Genomic DNA, 23163 nt, shown 5'->3' with positions numbered 1-23163 from the left:
AAAAGACATAACAATATCAGTGAGATTAAAATATGCATAATAAACATTAGGATGGTCATTAGGATGGTTTAGGATTGCCAACTGAAAAATATGGTCCCCCACCTCCCCCAGAAAAAGACTGTAAAAAAAGGGAAGAGGTGGGGCCACAGAAGACATTTACAGCGGGAACCACAGAAGAAACATATTACAGAGGACCAGCACCAAGCTAATAGACAGTTTACACAGGATCAGGAGGCATATTCTTGTCGGGAACTAACAGATTTTGTGTCGTTATACAGACACTTCATTCAATACACAGATTGACCCGGTTACAGTGGCTTGAAACAGGTCTGGGCACAGTTGCTGCCCCATGACATAACATTCCCAGAGGACCCGTAAATATGGGGGTTAAGATATCTCAACCAGGTTTCCTAAGACAAGGTCATACACTAGTGTTCAAAATAATAGCAGTTCAATGTAACTAACCAACTCAATCCGTGTTTTCAGAATATTTTTATTGTCGCTACATGTCAAAAAAGTTACTAATCAGTGCAGTAGATTCTCAGAAAACCAACAAGACCCATCATTCATGATATGCAGACTCTTAAGGATGTGCACATTGGCAATTTGTTAAAAGGGTTGTGTTAAAAAAATAGCAGCGTGGCATTCAGTCAGTGAGGTCGTCAATTCTGTGAAAAACAGGTGTGAATCAGGTGGCCCCTATTTAAACACCTGTTGAACATGCATTTTCCCATGAAAGCCTGAGGAAAATGGGTCGTTCAACACATTGTTCAGAAGAACAGCATACTTTGATTCACAGTTTGATTGGAAAGGGGAAACCTTAGGTGCAAAAAAAAAAATATATATATATATATATATATACACTATATATAGCCAGCTCAGCTAAAATGATCTCTAATACCTTAAAATGGAGAGCAAAACAAGAGACACGTGGCAGAAAATAGCCGTGTCTATTGTGTGATTTGCATGTGTCAAGTAAGTTGTCATGCCATGAATAGCAATGGAGTAAAGTGATAGTAATTGGCTTGTGTGGCTCGGGTTCATGGGTTAAGCTTAGCCAACTCTTCAATTGAACACCAGATGTCGCCAAACCAAATTATACTTGATTGGGTCACCAGCACGGCAAAGGTCTCTCTGATAGATGTAGCCTTCCCACTTAGCATCTCACCCCATTGCATACATATACCAAAGTCAGTAACCTTAAAAAAAAACACAATTATTTTTATATCTTTGTATTACATACATATATCAAAGTCAGCAACCTTAAGAACCCAATTATTGTCATATCTTTGTATTCACATCTTGTTTTTGACATAAAGACATCAACAGGATGGGTTTCAGCAGCTGTTCACACCCTGCGGTTTCCAACGGTTTTTCAACGGCGAAGCACACCTGCCTGCAAGTGACAAACAAGATGTTTGCGGCATCGCTGGGTTGCTGAACAGGAAGCCTGTGACACCCTTGAGTTACCACACAGGATCTTTGCAAGCAACTGATCTTATTTTTACTGTTTTTCCATTGAACCTTTTGTAAAGAATATGATGCTTTGAAACTGCTTTGTGAAAAGAATATAACCTGTGTACACGATGTGCAACCAACGAGAACAAGCCTGAAAATGCATGAGAGAATTTTATTCACAACAATATTGATACATTTATGCCATTGCTTAAGAACTAGGGTGAAACTGAACGCAAGTGTGTTTAAAGGATGCACCTGTTGGTTAAAGGGGAAAATGACAGTTGAGTTTGCGGGCGCCTGGCCCTAAATTGAGTGAAGCTAAGATGAGCGTGACAAGTTAACCCAGGGATGGCCTGATAGGATAACAAAGAGAGCCTTTCCCCCTGGGCGTAGGTACAGCCAAAACCTTCCAGAATGTTCCACCAAAAAGCTATAAAAACCTTGGATACTGTTGGATATTATTTTTAGATCAATACAAAAGTCCGTTAATCATCTGACTCCAAATTGTGACCTTACCCGGCCACCACTCATCCAACAATTTGCGCACTCATTCTGCAAAGAAAGGACCAGGAAGCCGGCGTTTTCACACGCGAGTGGATTTATTCCTTCAACAAACACCTGGGTCTCGAGTCCCTCTCATTACAACCCTGTACGTCACTGTTCCCTCCAGCCGACGTACTCCACATCCGAGTTTCCCAGGACAATTTAACAGTACAATCTACTAATTCACTATTGGTTATGTGTCTCCTGCAGTTATCCTTAGCGCTCTCTCATTGGTCTTCCTTGGTCCGCAGGATGGTGGGCTGACTCCTCCCGCCTGCGGTTGTTGACGTTTTGTTGCTCCAGTCTCCCTCTAGGTCAAGCGTCGCGTTGCCTGGGTCAAGCGTCACATCGCGTCACAGCTGCTGATTGTGGTCATCACCACCCAACCGTCGAGAACATTCCGTTCTAGCATGCTATCTGCTGTAATCACTTTCTTGCCACATTCTCACACTGCAACTTTTCATCCACAGACTTTAACACATTAAGCAGTATTGCAAATACATCGCCTTGTTGATTAACTTTTATACATTTCATTTCCTTTATTACGGAAGTCTCTTTGTTTCTCGCTGACAAAGAGAGGTCCTTCTGTAGGGAGTAATAGTCGTGTGGCAAGCTGGCGGGGAGAAGTCTTCGAGCAACTTGGGATGCTTATTTTTGACTTCTCCATCTATGATTGGGCACAAGTAAAACTACTATAATAAGGTAATGGCAGGATAATACCAGCTATATTACGTGGTTACCTAAGAAGGGCAAGTTGGCTTGACAATTTATCCTTAATCCTAAAATTCCTTATTACTAAATTAGGCTTCGAACTTCGTAGGACTTGATCACCCCTAACAGGCTCACTCAAAAATGTCTATTTTCCCGAATTGCTAATGATTTTGAATGCTTTTAATCTTACTTAATTTTTATTACTTTTTACTACTTTTATCATTTATCTCATCCTACCTAACAACAGTATTATCATTTGAATCATTTTCTTTTTGTTGATTTATGTTCAATTAACATCGAATATTGCCTTAACATTGCAACTGTACCCCGCGACTGGCGGGAGTAATTGTCGACTAATGAATGTTATCTGAACAATTTTTACAATTTTATTAAATACTTAAAACTTCCATTTTCATCTATCTTTGTCATTCTTATATTGAGTTGTCTCATTATTACCATTCAACCTCATCAATGATCGATCGTCAACGACATAATCATCATCTAGTCGTGAAATTCTATTTTAATCAGTCACTCATTGATATTCCCCGTCTTAAGATAAAACAAATCCGTATGATCCGCACAAGGATTGTTAAATTTACTAGGTCAATGACAAGTGCAATCGATTCATAAGAGATGAAGCTGCTGTAAAAGTGGAGCGATCACTTTGTCACCCTTTTACTCTGTAAGGTTACTCGTTAAGGGCTGATAAGTGAGGGCAGTTCAGATTGGCTCTGAAAAACTAAAGGCAATTAGTTCACCTAGGCGAATTCATCTCGACACCGATTTAAGAAGCTCCCCTCCCCCTGCACACATTGCGTTAGAGTTGGCTGGGGTAAAGTGGTGGCTTAACCCTTTAAGGCCCCGTCACACCATGACATTCTGGTCAGCGTTCTATAGCATTTAATATTAAACGTTGATGAACGCTGGTCTCGTTGAGAACTTTTGTGCATGTTCAAAACTTTTTTTTCGGACCAACGTTCTCCGCCGATTCCCAGCGATCATTGACATTCACTAGCCTTCAAACAACGCTCTTCTGGCACTATCCCGGCGACCATGGGCGACTACCAACGTTTCCTCAAACGCCATAGAACGCTGACCAGAACGTCATAGTGTGATGGGGCTTTTAACTGGAGAGTCGGTCAGGACATTTCTCCTGATTAGTCCTGCGGATAAGATGAATCTGACACATGTCAAAATACTTGCAAGAGGTCACGTTGTCTTATGCTGAATGGTTTTTCTGAGAATCAACTGCACCTATTGATAACTTCTAAATCAGCATATGTGTAATTGCACTGTAGTACTCTGATCGCCCTGCAGCATCTGCATATCTGTTGGTGACCAATATTAGCTCTCATACCTTAGTTGCATATTCTCCACTTTCACAATCGATGCACAATTGACATTGTCCCAGATTATCCCACGACTAGTCACTTTGAACTGCATACATTCCTTGACGTCCTGGTGCCCTATGTGCAATGGTCATTGCACTAGACTGTTGCTCTATCAGGCACTCTAACTGCTCTAAATGCTAGAGAACTCTGCAACATTTACACAATTGTCAATAAAAAAAGTTCCATCTTTGCCAAATACTAGCAGTCTTTATTACTCCGTGACTGTTTCCATGATATCTTTATGTCATAGTTGACTCTCTGTCTGGCTGTCTTGTCTGTTGTCATCATGTATGTCAGACTCGAGAGCCTCCAGCTACCGGAAACAAATTCCTTGTATGTTTCTGAGATACTTGGTGGATAAAGATAATCCTGATTCTGATCATGATTAATCAATATGATGATTCAATCACTCATTTGTTACCTTACACTATAGGTTTAAAACTACAGGTAAACAGTTATTTATTCTTCGACTCTTATTGTATTCATTTTGCAAAGAAAACATCAGGAAATTAAATTCATAAGATAATCCTGTCATGACCAGAACACAGCGCTGAACCCAATATGCACAATCCACAAGACCAGGTACAGTTCGGGAAGTGTGTTTATTCGGTCCAATGTTGATACACAGGCAGGTAATCCAACCAGGTAGCAGTGTCAGAATAAACAGGCGTAAAGGCAGGGTCGTTATCGAGGCAGGGTTTGGTACACAAAGCATCAAAGACATAGACGTAGGGTTTCGGGAACGTGACATAGAAGTACAACAATCTGGCAAGGACCAGATCGCACGCATGGCAATATATATGGACAGTAATTACCAAAATGAGATGCAGGTGAGCACATGGGAGCAGGTCCACGCTGGTTAGAGGACAGACACACCTATGACAATTCCAACTTTTTTGATCACACTATCCCGATCCTATCCTATCCTCATTTTGAGACCATCTGTTACGGACTCATAGCAATAAAAAAATATATTGAAATACTGGTTAGTCACACTGGACTGCTATTATTTTGTACCCTGCTGTACGCTGTGGAGGCGGCATGATGGAAAAACTGGTTAAATCGTATGCCTCATAGTTCTGAGGCCCGGGGTTCAACTTCCGGGCTGGCCTTTGTGGAGTTTGCATCTTCTGTCGTATGTGCCCTGCCACTGCCTTGCGACTAGTTCAGGGTGTAGTCCGTCTTTTTCCCAATGTTAGCTGGGATAGATTCTGGCACTCCCACGACCCTTGTGAGGATTAGCAGCTTGACAAAAAAAAGACACTTTCACTACACACACCAAGTCACACTGCCGACCATTTCAACACCTTCGACTTCTGCGTCAACCATCCACGAACAGGATGTGAGACGCATGTTCACACGACAAAAGAGGAACAAAGTGGCAGGCCCAGACATTGTGTCCCATCCTGCCTCAAAGCCTACACAGACCAACTTGCCCAGTCTTCATAAAGATCTTCAGCAGGTCTCTGGAACTGTGCAAAGTACTGTTGGAGGACGCTTTTTTCCTCCCCGCGTGTTCATTTAATTTCGGGTAGTGAGAATGTTGGTTATCCAAATACAGGCTGGAGATGATGAACAGTTTCTTCGAAGCTTTTACTTACAGAATATTCTGGGCACAAATGAGTGACAGACAATGGCTGTAGCAGATCAGAAGTGCAAAGATACAGAGGACTTACATCATTCCCTACTATTCATCAGGGTCCGCATCACAAACGTATAAAGGAAAATAAAGAGCATCATCACAAATAAAGAATATCAGAAAGAGAACCGCATCATAAAATAAGAGCATCACAAACTATCTTCATCATAATGACTAAGGTGGTAATAACTGGCACATTCCTATGCTCTGGTCTCTCCAGTAAGGTTAACTGATGGTTTGGCATGTGTGAGAAAAAGATACGCATCAATAAAGAGATACACATCAATAATAAAAAAGATACACATCGATAAGAAACTTCAGTACCAACCTGCTTCAAAGGCTCCACCATCATCCCACTCCCCTAAAAAAAACTGCAATATTGGGTCTGAATGACTACCGGCATAATGCCTTGACATCTGTGGTCATAAAAGATCTTTCACTTCTCATGATGGACCATTTAAAGAGCATCACAGCTCCCCATCCAGGCCCACTGCAGTTTTTACCACCATTACAGTCTGGTTTGGTGCTCCTACAAAAGGACAAACCCAGACTGCAATGGACAATCAAAACAACTGAATGGATTGTCTGCACCACCCGATCCATCCTTGAGGCCTTACAAACCACTCAAACTAGGACAAGAGCAGAAAAGATTCGATCGGAACCACCACAACAAGGCCACCAATTCTTCTAGCTCCTTCCCCAGAGTGAGCATTACCGAACAATGCAAAACAAAACAAGCAGGCATTCCAATGACTTCTTCCCTCTTACAATTAAATTCTTGAACAGCTCACGTACAACTTCAGTTTTGATGCCATACTCTGCTGGGCCAATTCGTATTATACAGTATATCTCTTATCTAATCTAAATAAAGAAGATTTTATATCTTGCATGACTCTTATATGGAATAGTTCCTATAAACAGAAATGCCTTGCCGGAGAAAAATTCCTTGTGTGGTTTTACACACTTGGCCAATAAAGCTGATTCTGATTCTGATATTATAGATTATTTGTGCACTCATTGTGATAGTCTGACCACCCTGTAACATCTGCACATTTGTTGTTGACTAATACAAGCCTCTTGTACCCGAGTATCATCCGCACCACCTTCACAATTGACTGAGGAGTAATTGCAACATTTGCACAATTGACATCGTCTCAGACTATCCCACAACTAGTCACTTTAAACTGCATAGACTCCTTGAAGTCTAAGTCTTGACACTCTTTGCACAATGGGCATTGCACTGGACGATTGCTCTAATGGACATTCTAACTGCTCTAAATGCTAGAAGACTCTGCAATCCTTGCACAACTGTGAGTTAAAAAAAAACTTTTAAAGTACCAGTTTTGTTGCTTAAAACCCAACCTTTTGAAGTGTCAGGTGGCAGCTTATGACCCTTAGAAATAATTTTTTTATCGTCCCATAAAAATTAAAAGTCAAGGCCATAAACTTCTCAAAACATGGCCCAAGGCCAAGGACAGACTAGCCCTGCTAAAAAATTCTATAGAACATTTCTAAAGAATTTCCAAAGAACTATTGAACTTTAGGACCTGTCTGAGAGAATTTCTAGAGAAATTCTATTGTTCTGTAGAAAATCACAGCCAAAATTCTATAGAACAAATTGTAATGTAAAAATTTTATAGAATTCTATACATTTTGAAAGAATCTCTATAGAAACTTTTTAGCAGTGAGACCTCCATCCTTGAATGATGATGTCACATCACGGACTACTCTGACAACAAACGATGACGTCGCCTCCGGTGATGACTCCATTTCCCACCATCTATCATTTTGAGACTAAGTGGATACTATTCTTTTTACATTATAACAGAGATACATTACTGAGGACATGTGATGTGCAGATCGACCTGCATGCCGAAAATTCCAAGACTATTGGTCAAACAGCCTTCATCTGGCCAGGCAGGTTGAAGTTGACCTGGCTGGGCATTTTAACACAATTTGACGGATCATAGGAGTAGAAGTTTATCGACAAATAAACAACAATTGTACATTGTCAACCCCATCAGAAAAGGAGTTCAAAAGGTGGGCCATTGGCAGTTAATTATAAAAAGTCCTTTTCAAAAATGTAAACAAAAGTCTACAGGTATAGTTGTGGTTGGCAGCATATTTCAAGGCTTAAAAAAAAAAATCTGTTGTGAACAAATCCAAATTTTCTGAAACAGCAAATGGATTTGTTTGGAAATGGCAAAGCAGAAGTGTTGCATTAATTATTATTATTATTTGCATTATGCGCTGTCCTTGCTTACTGTCTTGGTTTAAACAGCAGAATAGCAAAGGTGTTGTGGACATTCCCTTATGGAGATTGGACAATTACATTTTGGGAACAAACAGAGATAACTGTTCATTATAGTGTCTGGATAATATTCCATTGGCGCACACACACAGATGAATTCCCTTTCCCAAAGAAGCTTTACATTTATGATCCCCCAAGATGACCGAGAATATATTTAAATCTGTGGTTCCCATCAGACAGACGGAGAACACGTTTAACTCTCCCACACACTTGCATTTGTCTTTTGTTCATTTTCCATCCCACACAGACTCACACAGTTAGTCAAGTAAATTTGAATTATTTTTTTGTGTTGGCCAACAAAATAGATTCAGACCTATCAAATGGCAAAAGATTAATAAGAATAATAAAAAACCGTACTTAATAGTTGATCTGTGTGGGGGAAAAAGTGCAGTCCCTGGGCTCAAAGAGAAGATTGGTTGGTACGTCTTCAGAGAATATAATTCTCTCCATAAAGAACAAGCCCTTTTCCATTCAGTTGATCAAGGGACAAATCAGACAAGGAGAATAGGGGTCCAAATCATAGCAGGATAATAGTTAGTCTCGATATGTGATCACAAGTAACGTTTTTATTTGTGGATGGGGGTGACTCACCCGGTGAGGACATGCAATAAGTAACCAAAAGAACATGGTGAGAGATGGCAGAAAGGTGCAGGGCAGGAGAGGAGTGGGAAATGAGCAAGGCAGTACTACTGATGAGTGATGTGCGTGGATGCTTTTATAGTACTGGAACACTTGAAAGAACCTGTGAGTTGATATCTTATTATAACCTATGTTATTATTTGTGGTCCAAACAAAATCAATTGAAGCCTATTGCGTGTCTATGGAACATATTAGTGAGTGAACACCATCTCAGATGCATGTTAGCCAACTGGTGTACCAAGTTGCTGAGCTGGCACATTGAAGAAGAGTGGGAGTACCCCCACCCCCAATCCCCCCGTCCCAAAAGGCGGGAGCCAAGCTACCAAGCTCATCCTGCAAAGGACCCAGCGAGGGGGATGCCACCCACTTCCCAGTATCTAAGGTGGTCTCCTGGCCCAGCCAAAGCGACCCAACCAGTCCCAAAGTGAGGGGCATGGGTACCGGAGTGGCAAGACTGTCATGGGCCAATGATGACCAACAACCGTAACCCCCGCCGAGGACAACCAGCTCCCCAGAGTATGTGCCAATGTATGATCGAATGTGACAGCAATTTTCAAGTCTTGCCACACATGCTTGAGGACATTTATTGTTCTTTTGGACTTTGACTGTGCATTCTAACACATTCCTTTGCAGCTCTGGGTTGACATTTTATTCTCAGTCTTGTCTTCAGGCTTTGTTCCAGGATTGCGGATTTAAGGTTTCTCGTTGCATTCAATCTTCCTCTCGATGCTGAGCAGTTTTCCTGCCCCTACAAAAGAAAAACATTCTCACATAATGATGTTGCCATCAAGTTTCACAGTGGGGAAATAAACCTGACAAGTCTGCTGAGTCCCATGGTTTTCATGAAGCAGTTGTTTACTCTCTAACAAATCACTGAGGTCTTCAGAGAACATGTGTTTATACTGAAACTAAATTATATACTGGTGGACACTACGTACCAAGGAGGTGATCTCTTAAGAGAATAGGATGATGCCACTTATGTGGGATGACTTTCGTCAAAATATTTCTGGTACCACAAGTATTTCGGGATTCACAGCTGCCATAGCATCGGGGTAAGATTTTTTTTAAACACTATCTCCCAATCAACGCAACAGCATACTCCTGAAGTAAAATAAACATTTCAAGTTTCAGCAATCCAAAAGCACTATGGTTTATCATTGAAATCTGTCATGATCCTGCCGCTCAAGCCCGGGCTGTGCGGGTGCACGCGTAGTTGCACTGATTGTGAGGCGCACACCTGCGCCTCATGCGGGCTGATTATCCTGTGTATTTATATGACCCCGATGACGACTGGTCCGGGGCAAGTTCGTTGAGCTTCATGTCCCGTTCGAGTACTCCCGTATCCCTGATCGACAACCCTTGTGTACTGACCTTCGCCTGTTCTCCAACAAACCCCGTAAGCCTGACTCCTTTGACACTTCTGCATGCTTTGATCATTCTCCTGTGTACCGACTCCTGTCTGCCCGCTCACCTGCTCTCTTCGCTCGACGTCCCAACTACCACTGCTGCACCTGACTGCCTGCCCAATCCCCGACCACGAAATAATAAACGTTTCTCCTCAAACTACCTTGCATCGTCCGAGTCCTGCATTTGGGTCCTACTCCCGTTCCGATGGGTCGTGACAAAATCTGCCTTTGCCTTTTTAAATGTGTCATTGTATGAGGTTTCTAAAATATTTTCTCATGTCAATAGGACCCGCACATTATTTGGCAGCTCTGAGCGAAGCATTTTGACCTGAATGAAAAGCAATGTGGACATTTTTTCTAATCATGTAAACAATATGCCAATGAAATATATTGTGAAACATTGCCTGTTGTATTTTGAAGCTTGTTGATGATCAAAGACTGACTTGGAGCTGGTCCGTCAAAAACAGTCGAGCCACACTATGAAGTGACATACAGTAAGTTTGACATAACTCCTTTCAACTCTACATCTCAGTGGTTTTCCAGTTTATAAGTTTGAACACAATGTTACACACGATAGGCACATTTGATTTCTACACTCTTTGGGCAAGTGATATAAAACAATAACTGGTGCAGTTGCTGGCTTCTCCTGAATTCATTTTTGTTATAAAAACTTTGTTGTTGTGTTGATTTGTTGCTTTGATTCGGTCCAAAGCTCATCATGTCAAAGTTGATTGAGACACGCCATCTCCTCCCTCTTTCCAGGTCCTAATCTTTTTCCATCACTTTGTAGTGAAAAGCTCACATATTTAGAATAAGCCAATACATTAAGATGAATTTATTTTTTACAACACCATAAAATTATTTCCATGGGCTGACTCCTCGCCTGTCTAAGAATCATTGAGACCCTACAAGGTGATATCTTGCATGGGGCTCCACTGCACCTGAGATTGACTGTCATGTCACTAACCCTACCCCTAACCCTATACTCCTGTCACATAGAACACCAGGCACCTTACGTCAGCTGTTCTACCCTGCTTGGACCCGTTTCTTCACTAACCTGACTACACTCACCATTGCTCTGGATTGTTGACCCCAAGTATTTGAAGTCGTCCACCCTCGCTATATCTTCCCCCTGGAGTTTCACTCTTCCCCCTCTGCCCCTCTCATTCATGCAAATATATTCTGTTTTACTTTGGCTAATCTTCATTCCTCCCCTTTCCAGTCTGTGCCTCCATCTTTCTAATTCTTCCTGCACCTGGTCCATGCTTTCACTGCAGATCACAATATCATCTGCAAACATCATAGTCCAAGGGGATTCCAGTATAACCTCATCTATCAGCCAATCCATTACTACAGCAAACAGGAAGGGGCTCAAAGCAGATCCCTGATGCAGTCCCCTCTCCACCTTAAATTCTTCTGTCACAACTACAGCATATTTCACCGCTGTTCTGCTGCCCTCATACATGTCCTGCACAATGGACCTGTCAATCACTCGTGCAGTAATAGCCAATCAGATTGCCGCATTGTCTTAACCCCTGGCGTGACACGCCCTTCCCGTCCTATTGTCCCACAAGCAATGCTGGTTATCAGCAGTGTGCACTTGGAAAAGTTAATAGTACGAAGAAAATGGTCATCAGATGCGCCTGGGGAACGTGCAATTCTGATGAAATATATCCTGCTAGGTTACAAGGGGCCTGGTTGATTCATTTTCCAAAGCCTTAAACACAGTTGAAGAAGTGTCTCCAATGGATTAAGGCTCGCGGAAGACCACACACACAATTAAATGTGGACAATATCAACAAACACAAGGGTGTATGTTCGAAGGTAAGTGAGGGAGAAGTATTGTTTCTTCTCTGAGTTTGATTTAACTATCATCAGAGCTTTAAACATTGCAGGAGAACAACTTTCACTTTGTTAGTTTATCACTGACCTGCTGAATGAAGTGTGTTATGTTTTATGCCAATGAGTCGGAGTACCGATACTGAATGCGCGATGTCATGCAAGAGAAATGTCTATTTGCCAATTTGTATCACATCAGACTTTTAAGACTAGGTTCGATTACAAGCCAAAGTCAAATGAATACACCCACTCACTTATGAAGACAACAATTACATTCCTTGTGATCTTTCCAAGTAAAAAGTACTCACCCTGCTTTACATGCACAGTATGATTCCACTATTTTATCCAGTTGGATTTCAATATGAAGTTTGTGAGGTGTCTAACTTTTTTGCATCGATCGCCAATATTTTGCTATAACTCTGACATTGCGTCCTGCTCCATCCAAAATATTAATTCTGTGTAGAAATACTTGCATGAAATAGTTGAGACCTCTCAGGAGAACTCTCTTGGACAAGTCTGATACATTTGGCAAAAAACATACCCAATATTATCTGGAATATACAATAGAGAATCGACTTCAAACATGTTATGTTCAATCACCATTTTGAAAGCCTGTGGGACATGGCTAACGCGCCGGAGCTTAAAGGGCTCCTGTCATGAAATGGATGATTTTTAGTATGTTATTAATGAAAAAACGTCAGCCAATATGGTTGGGGTTTTTTCACCACAAAATATGATTTTGACGTAAACAGCTTTTTCTAACTCCTGCCATGAAAATCCTCTCGAGAGATTTGTTTTCGAGAAGAAGCAGGAAGTGCCGTAAAGTACAGCGGCGCCCCAAAGTGGACTCGTTTGTTTCCATTAGTTTTACCTCCGGGAAGGTAGCTCGTTGTTCCTTCGTGTTAGCCAAAATGCCGGCTCATTGCATTGCTGGAAATTGCTTGAACACTTGGGAGAAAGGATTGAGCCTTCATAAGTTTGCAAGAGACCCGGTTCGTTGTGAAAAATGGATTGCATGGGTGCATAGGACGAGAGCTTAGTGGGTTCCAAATAACAGGGAGGCAGTTATGCGCCCTGGCTCGACGGTGTTCAACAAGTACTGCAGCAGCTTTGAACATCCGCCTAAAGCAGGACGGCTTGGCTCTGTCATAGGCCACACTAGCCGGCTCATCCACGATGGCTCATCTCCGCCACAGAAGTGGATCGGACAGGGATGCGGTTTGGCCGTGATCGCATATCATCTGAATATGGCTCAAAACAATAGTGTAATATTGCCCCGAGGGCTCAAAACAATAATGTAATATTGCCCCGGTAACTTCACTCAGTTGTATGGTGTTCTCCTTTTCGAAAAGAGCTTCCGTATGAGAAGGGGCGCGTTTGTCTCCCATAGTTAGGGTGCACCGCGTGTATTCATTGTTGAATGTCTGGGTCATGTCACAGACGGAGGATGCAGTCAATATGGCGACCACTTGGATATCGTAGAATGACACTTCTGCAACTTTGCTCATGGATGACACGCTCTCCGCTCACATTTCTTTTTTAGTATAGACATTGAAGTGAATACTGTTGTATGTATTTTTCACGACAATATCTATTTTAAAATGTTTATAGGGATGACACTTGGGTTTTGAGGTCGCCATCGGAAAGGTCCATTATAACATATTTCTCCACCACATCAGACTTGCGCATGCAGTACCATAGTTCCTCTCTTAGTACTCTGTCATAGGCTTTCTCTGGGTCTACAAAGACACAATGTAGCTCATTCTGACCTTCTCTGTACTTTTCCATGAGCATCCTGAAGACAAATAATGTATCTGTGGTACTGTTTCTAGGCATGAAACCATACTGTTGCTCGCAAATACTTACTCTGTCCTGAGTCTGGGCTCCACTAGTCTTTCACAAAAATTCATTGTGTGACTCATCATCTTTATTCCTCTCTAGTTTCCACAGTTCTGAACATCGACTTTGTTCTTAAAAATGGGGACCAGCACACTTTTCCTCCATTCTTCTCGCATCTTCTCTCCTGCTAGTATTCAATCGAATAAGTTGGTCAAAAACTCCACAGCCACCTCACTAAATTGCTTACATACCTCCACTGGTATGTCATCAAGACCAACTGTCTTTCCATTTTTCATTTTGTTCAGTGCCTTTCTAACTTCTCCCTTACTAATCAAAGCCACTTGCCAGTCATTCACATTTGCCTCTTCAACTCTACCTTCTGTTCCATTTTCTTCATTAATTAACTTCCCAAAGTACTCTTTCCATCTACTTAGTACACTATTGGCACCAGTCAACATATTTCCATGCTAAACTTAATCACCTTTACTTACTGCACATCCTTCCTATCTCTATCCCTCTGTCTGGCCAACCTGTAGAGCTCATTTTCTCCTTCTTTCGTATCCAAGCCGGAGTACATGGCATCATATGCCTCTTGTTTAGCTTTCGCCACTTAAGTATATTTTATGCCAATATTTTGACTCCATAATTTCCTCATGTCGTAAGTGTCCTCCGATGGTCAGGCCACAGGTTTGATACCACCCATGATCTGCCCTTCTGACAAGATAAAGGGCGTGTGCTTTATCTGTATCTTCGCACTTGTGACCTGTTCTCTACAGCCATTGTCTGTAACTCATAAGTGCCCGGAATATTGTCTTCGAAAAAACTGTTCATCGTCTCCAGCCTTTATTTGAATAACCAACATTCTCACTACCCCAAATTAAACAAACACACGGAGGAAAAAAGCCTCCTGCAACAATTGGTGACCTGATGTGATTTCGGACTGAGGTGTTGGTTGACAGAAAGAACATCGACCGGCCAACAATTGATAAGGTAAGAAGACATTTATCCTCCAAAAGTGAGCTTCTGTCTGTTAACTGGGGTTGAGGTCCATGTCACGTTTGAATTTGTGACATTGTGAAATTATAGTTTCTGGATGATTGAACAGTAGGGGAAACTAGTTGGTATAGTCCTGGGTTCGAAGCCCTGGTGAGTAACAGTCGTGTCCCACCTAAATGGTTGAGAAGCCGTAGAGTGTGAAGGCGTACCACTCCAAAAAGGGTTTAGAAGTGCCCTGTGTTCGGAACTTTTGCTGACATATAAAGGTTGTAAATCCCGTGGCTGGTAGAACACACCCGTAAGGTTGAGGCCAGCCCAAAACTTTCTGGACCGAGAATTCCTCATTCGAAATCAAAGGACGACTTCATTAAAATAAAGAGGCTTGAGCAATTTTTGAAAACATAAATACAAATAATAATAATAATAATAATAATAATGAATAAATATGATAATAATGATAATAATGATGATCTATCTGAGAGATGACATAAATCGTAGAAATTAAAGTGACCTGAATAAAATGGCCTAAGAAGGGTATGACGATTCCCAGTGGTAGTTAAAAGAAAAAAAAGAGCATCCTTCGGCATCTCCTGGATCGCGAGTGAGTGTCTCGTGCACATGCACACGTGTGTGTGTGTTTGAGTGTAAGATCAACGGAGGTGACACTACTTTGCATTGCTGTTTTTTACATATTTTCATTTTTAAGGCTGAGTTCTCTGAGTTGTTGGCTGCGTGTGTATGCAAGGAGGCCCACCCTTATTCTTGTCACTTATCTGCCTCTCTGTTTCAAATAGAAACACCTGTTGACTACAAAAAGACAAAAAAGAGAGGGGGGATTCGATTTGATTTGGTCTGGTAACGTCAACACCCAAATTGCCCTCCACGCCACCTCGTTTCTTGGAGGAGAAACAGCCTTGGGCGTTGTCTCCAACTAACCTCGAACTAAGTCAAAAGGGGGTTTTAAAGATGAGGATAGCATATGGCGAAAAGAGGGTAAGTGCATTCCATCTCAGACACAATTGAAAAATCTAATTTCTTAAACCCATTGAACATGCCATGTAGATTTGGATGAAACACTGAGTCAACTCCAAACCTGGTACCATCCTTTCATGAAACAAATTGTTATAGGTGAACTGCAGGACGGCAGCATTTTCAGTAGATATAACAGTATGCTTACAACGAAATCACCACAGGGAGTTCACGATCCGGACGTGGACACCCCTGTTCAGGTGATTTCAATAGGATTTCACTGAAATGATTAAAACAGTGTCAGGTTACCGGTATTTGATCGTCATAGCAGTTTCCTTTTTGGGATGGCCAGAATCATATCCCTGCAAATCTGAAACTGCAAGCAAAGCGTTAAAACATTTGGTAAATCACTACATTCACAACCAGACGCTCCCCGCAAAATGAAAACGTGTGAATCTGTGTGGTTAAAAGTAATTAAATGTAAATAGTCTGAACCTAGGTGTACAGGTCCTTTTCAGGTCACGGAGCAGACGATCACAGCAGTACATCCTGCAGGAAAGGGGGACACGTGTTTCTTCATCTCGCCTACATGACCCGCCAGATCTGTCTCAGGTTCAGCGATCCCTCCACCTGATGACAACCGGAAAACCATGTCTTCTCCAGTGCCGGCTGGCACCCGTTGATGACATCATTCGACAAGGAAGCTGACTGCGCCCCAGCTCGACTCATCCCAGAGGAAAAGGCCCCATGCCCGATGCACCACCCCCTCCGGACGATGACGACGCTGCCACCTTTCTTTAATTTTGTTCATTTCAAGTCTCAAGGGGGATTGAAGTATGTCTTATGCCCATATTTAGTCATGACTTCATAATTTCCTCATGTCCTCAGTGGGGCTCTGCTCTGGAGCCAGATGTGTCCTTGAGCACATCCCTGCACATGGGCTAATCTTGATGAACTGCATACTGGACACTTGGTAATAATACATTGCCAGATAGAACCGGTTGAGACAGAAACACTTAGTCTAATTGGAAAGCCCCTATGTCATGCCACAGGTTTGATACCACCCATGGTCCACCCTTCTGACAAGATAAATAAAATGTGCTTTCTCTATATCTTCGCACTTGTGATCTCCTATCGACAGCCATTGTCTGTAACTCACAAATGCCCAGAATATTCTGTAAGTAAATTCTTTGAAGAAACTATTAACAGTCTCAGGCCTTTATTTGGATAACCAACATTCTCACTACCCGAAATTAAACGAACATGCGGAGGAAAAAAGCATCCTACAACACCACCTCTACCTTTTCCCTACGGCACATCTCAATATATTCTTTACAACTCTCCTCAGTCCTCTCCGTGTCATATTTCTTCTTCGCTAATCTCTTTTCTTGGATTACTTCCTGTACTGTATTCCACCGCCAAGTGTCCTTCCCTTTCCTACAAGGAAACACCCCAAGTACTCTCCTGCCTGCCTCTCTGAATACCTTGGCAGTCGTATTTCAGTCTTCTGGGAGCTCTTCATGTCCATCTAGCTCCTGTCTCACCTCTTTCTGAAAGGCCACACAACATTCTTCCTTTCTCAACTGCCACCAGCTGATTCTCTGCTCTACCTTTATCTTCTTAATCTTCCTACTCGCTACCAGAGTCATTCTACACACCACTATCCTATTTCTGTCGTGCTACACTCTCCCCCACCACTACCTTAAAGTCAGTAACCTCTTTCAGATTAAATCGTCTGCAGAAAATATAATCTACCTGCGTGTTTCTACCTCCACTCTTGTAGGTCACTTTATGTTCCTGTCTCTTCTGGAAATATGTGTTCACTACGGCCACGTCCATCCTTTTTGCGAAGTCCATCACCATCTTTCCCTCAAACTTCCTTTGCCATCATGTCCATTGAAATCTGCACCAATCACAACTCTTTCTCTGCCTGGGATGCGCAGAACTACTTCGTCTCGTTCCTTCCAGAATTTCTCTTTCAACTCGAGGTCACATTCTACCTGTGGGGCATAGCCGCTAATCCAAATTACATAATACCCTCAATTTCAAATTTCACCCTCTTCACTCGATCTGATACCCTTTTCACCTCCAACGCATTCTTAGCCAGCTCTTCCTTTAAAATAACCCCCTACTCCATTTCTCTTCCCATCAACTCAATGGTAAAATTATTTAAATCCTGCTCCTAAACTTCTCACCTTACGTCCTTTCCACTTGCTCTCTTGGATGCAAAATATATCAACCTTTATCCTAATCATCATGTCAACTAACTCCTGAGCTTTTCTGTCATAGTCCCAACATTCAAAGTCTCCACACATAGTTGCAGGGTCTGTGCATTTCTCTTCCTCTTCTGCCGACTAAGCGGCTTTCCTCCTCTTTTTTGTCTTCGACCCGTATTATCTGAATTTCTACCTACACCTTGCAGATTTACAGTGCCGGGGGTTTGTGTAGTTAGCCTGGGCCACGACCTATCCGGTCTGGAATTCGTTTGATGAACGCTCAAATATGTTTGTCACAGTTTTACGCCAGATGCCCTTCCCGACGTAACCTTCTTCATTTATCCAGGCTTGGGACAGGCCTCCAGGTTGCACAGGGTTGTGCCCCCCATCGGGCTGCAGATAGTCAATAAGCACTCAAACTTGTGAAAAAAAAATCAATGATTGTCGTAAATTTGCTGTTGTCTGTGGCACAGGAAGCAAAATAACCTGATAGAAGGGGAGAGAAAGAGCGAGGCTCCTAAATCCATTTTGGGATTTTATGTGTGGGTCCTTCTGTCCTCTGTGCCTGCACAGGAACTGACTTGTTGATTCACCACGTTTCTCTCAACACATGCCCTTGGGATTCAGTTGGCTGTGTGGGGCCACTTTCTAATTTGATACACAGTACTCAAGATTACTTTATCTTCCTGGACTGTCTCTCATTTGCCCTCTTTATGGTGGTGACTGGCACTCCCATGATAATAGCCACTCCCACAACACATCGGTCTGGCTGCTTTTATCCTCCCTTGCCTCATTTTTGTTCTGTTTGCTCCTCATAACGTCAATTCCTCACTGTGTGCAGCATTGCTTTTCTACTCCACGTATTGACTGCATATTTCTAGTCCTTTTACAGATGTCATATAGGACTTAGATCAGGGCTCATACAAAAGTGCCTTACCCCAATTTGTGGAAGGTGTAATGCTCTTTTAACAGGAAAAATAAAAAATAAAAATAAAACGCATCCTAAAAGCACTCATGAATGTCTGAGAAAATAACACTAGACTATTCCAAAGTTACCTTCAGCGAGCCCTGATAAGGTACAGGTATCTAATTTCAGAGTTAAATAAATAACTCAAAAGCTCTACCTATCATCTACCTACCATCTATCCATTTTCAATGCTGTTACTTGAGGGCATGCTGTAGATTATATCCCTGCTTTCTATGGGCAAGAGGCAGGGTACACCCTGAACTGGTCCCCATCCCATCACAGGACACATATAAGGAATCAACCATTCACAACTATAGGCATTGACTATTTAGATTATTCAGTTAACCTACCGTATACGCTTTTTGGAGGAGGATGGAAACTGAGTTACCTGAGAAATCTCACGCAGGGATTCGGAGAACATGCAAACACCACACAGGCAAGGTCAGATATGAATCCTGGTCCACAGAACTGTGCCCCAGATCTACTAAGCAGTCATCCACTGTGCCATGCCTCAAAAGGTTATTCAACTAAGTATTGACAAGTTATAGTACCATCATTTGTGTTCAAGTCAAATTAATTACTTTAATTTTAAATATAATTTTGTCGGATCACAATTCATTTCTAATGATTGGTATTCATCTGTTTATTTTCAGTAAACAAATATTATACATCCATTTCTGTACTGCTTATCTTCTCTAGGGTCATAGGCGTGCTGGAGCCTATCCCAGCTAACTGCAGGCAAGAGTGGGGTACACTCTGAACAGGTATGCAGCCAATTGCAGGGCACATACAAACAAACAACCCTTTACAGCTATTAAGGAAATTAGATGTGATAAACCAACAAAACAAAAAACACCTAAAAGTGTCTGTGAAAGCCTGGTAAAGCATTACAAAAGTAGATTGCAAAACTTTCTCATTGGGTCACAGAATTCATGCAGTTATTGCAAGAATAGAATTTGTCACAAAATATTCAACCCTATTCACTCTAATCCATCTGAACATATCTGGGTCTGTTCTCGTACTTTTTCCTCACCTCTAAATGTTTTTTTTTTTTTGTCACAAATGAAATAACGAGTCAAATGCATGTGTAAATATCTGGAAATTAAACGTGAACAGTTGATCCCTTGTCTCACAATCTGTCAGACTTGCTAGAATTTGCTAAATTTCATTTTGCAAGGTCACCAATGACAGAAGCATGCTGCTACATATTAGTTGCAAATACATAGTGATATATCCTCTTTCAGTTTTTATCTGCCAGACTCAGAAACTGACAATTTGTGACGAGATGACCAGCTTCATTACTTACTCTAATAAAGCTCTTAATTTATGACTGTGTTTATGGGTAAAATGTTATGTCAACTACAGCCAACATCGAGGAGAAACATTATAAAAAGGGAAAGCGATACAAAGCTATGGACCGTACAGTATATTGCACTTGTCAGGATGAACCCCTGGTTTACCAAACCAGTGCTCTAACCACTGAGCTACGGGGCCTCCAGGATGAAAAAATGCCATAAAAAGACTAATTGTTCATGGTCAGTGGAATTGAGCGAAACTGTGGAAGCAAAGATACAGTTTATGGGGATAACAATGGACCATCTTTCCTTAAAGGTCCAGTTTGCAGTTTCCTTCTTCCAAAATTAACCCCCCCCCCCCCACGCCCGCCTCCAGAGAAACACTTTTATCATGTTAAAGCAGTCATTATTCCCTGCCAGAAAAATTTTACTATAATTATCCTAAGAAAAAAAAAAAAAAACGCCTCTTTGGCTCCATCAAATACTTATAAATTAATTGTAATTTTTTTTCTATAACTGGGCTTGATGGAACAAGGTGAGGGAATCGGTGAGTGTAATGACAGAAGGCGTGTCCAAATATTCTGTCAGTCACTTGGAAATGCCTACAGGGCACACAGAGACTTGCGGGGACATAGTGGACTATTAAATTTCTCAACAGGATTAATTAACTCCAGTTAGAAAAAAAAGTTTAAAAAAAGGAATTGGATGGCCCTTTACTTCAAATATAGGGCAAAGGTACATAAAATTGGTTACCTATACGTGGATGGCTGCATGATCGAGTTTGAAAAACCACTACGTACATCATGTCATATTATAATCCCAACATACATTTAATATTTAACCATTATTCCTTAAAGACAGAATGTGGCTCTGTTGCCTGACAGCAAAGAGGTCAGTGCAGTGTTGTCTCCTCCCATTGTCCAAAATCACTCCCATTAGATTATAGAAGACTGAAGTGCCATAGGTATGAATGCATTGATATCAATAAAGTAGCTGTTTGTCTTCACATATCAGTCATGTAACTAGGAGTTGTCGCGTCCTGGGTGTGAAAATGTATTTCAAATATAATTAGAGTTGTGACTGCAGTTTACATTTATATTTACATTGTTGGCCCCCCTCATTCTGTATCCAATGCTGGCAGGAGCATAAAACGAATATTAAGCTACAGGGTGAACCATTAACAGTGTTATTGTTTGGAAATTATGTGCCGTGGGTGATGGAGAGAAACAAAACAAAACTCAAATTAATCTCCCGAGCTGCAGGTGTTATTACTGGAACTGAATGGAAAAGCAGGAGGTTATATCAGACATCAACAACACTTAACACCCACACACCTACATTAAAGTACAAGGAATGTTGATATGAAAATGAACACCTTGCCACATATTAAAAAAAAATAAGAGTAATCATTAATAAAATGGGGGGATATTACACTTTCTTACTTATTGTGCTCCATTAGTGAAGACATTCAAACTTTCATTGACCCTTTCTGAAACTCTCCTCCTTTAATATAAAATAATCTGCTTACCTGGGATTCTTAAAAGACACTAACAAAGGCCAGCACAGTCTTGCAAACAGTATAACATAATGATTGACACAAAGCGACATAAGGTATAGCCTATTACCACCATGTTGGATGGTGTTGAGGGTAAAATACTTCATTTAAAATTATTTGCCCTTGAGTTATAATCGGTCGGGAATGGATCTAAGCTTTGTGTGTCCAAAGGCAAAGAAAATATTGGCAAAAAATGAGAAATGTCAAAATATGGCATGAAACATTTTACCTCCAGTCAAATACCCCATAAATCAAAACAATTTGGATCAGCCAACATCTTCTGAAGAAATGTGCCTCAAGTCAAGAAAAATGTTGATCTCTAAATGTCAGAATATATGATGTCACACAAGATTTCAGTATGTTTTCCCCCAAAAAATGTTTTTTTTTTTCCAACGGCTTTTTTTTTTAGTGGGGGGCAGAGTTTTATATGATGTCCTCACAGAACGAGAAGCATAATCGTAAGGGAAAGTGTAAAGGTAAAATCAATAAGATTGTTTTCCTTTAAATTAATCCTTTCATGGTACACTTACAAACCCACTTAAACCAGTATATGTATAACTAATAAAGGGCTTTGGTTGTGAATAAACCCGTAATTATTAGTCACCTTTACATTATTTCTCATTGGGTTTTTTTTTATATGACAGCTTACCTGACAAATCTTCCAAAATTGTAATATAGTGTAAAAGACCAATGGACACAGAGCCGAGGATATTTTTGCTGCATACATGGCTATTTTTAAAACTGTTACCTTGCTCTTTGCACCTTATGTGACTTGAATTCACATTATGAGATTTAAGAATTGAGTGATTTATGCGCAAGGACAAAACAGAAAGACATCAATTAATCTCCAAAGGAAGATCCCAGGGGGATCATTCATGCCAAAATTCTTGGCATACAAAATTTAAAAGTGGGACACATGGAGTTCCTTGCAAGAACCATAAAAATAACTACAGTGTGTAAGTTCACTCCTCAGTATTATATGCACTGATTTGTGCTGGTATTGAAGGTTCTAGTATTATGTTAGACAATACGTTAGAACAATATTTTATTTTTAGAGGGAAACTAAACCTTTTAGTGAAAGATTACGAAATGATTTGAAATTTCTTTTGGCAAGTTTGGCTTCAAACCATTAGGCCATCAACACTTATTTCTCCTGGTTCACACAACATGCACAAGAAGACCGGGATCCCACTTCCGGGTTTGGTCATGTGACGATAACAACACAAGCACATGAGGTGTGCCATTAATTTCGGTTAACAGCATATGGTGGTATTGCCAAACATGGGGGCCTCCATGGGATGAAATTTAAATTTAATTTGTTAAATTTTTATTCCACACATGCAATTTTAATGAGAATCCCGAGTTTCAACTTGTGGTGACACATACAAT

This window comes from Syngnathoides biaculeatus, chromosome 11 (genome assembly GCF_019802595.1).
Source record: "Syngnathoides biaculeatus isolate LvHL_M chromosome 11, ASM1980259v1, whole genome shotgun sequence".
NCBI lineage: Eukaryota > Metazoa > Chordata > Actinopteri > Syngnathiformes > Syngnathidae > Syngnathoides > Syngnathoides biaculeatus.
The sequence above is the reverse complement of the archived record's forward strand: the minus strand, read 5'-3'. Positions refer to the sequence as shown.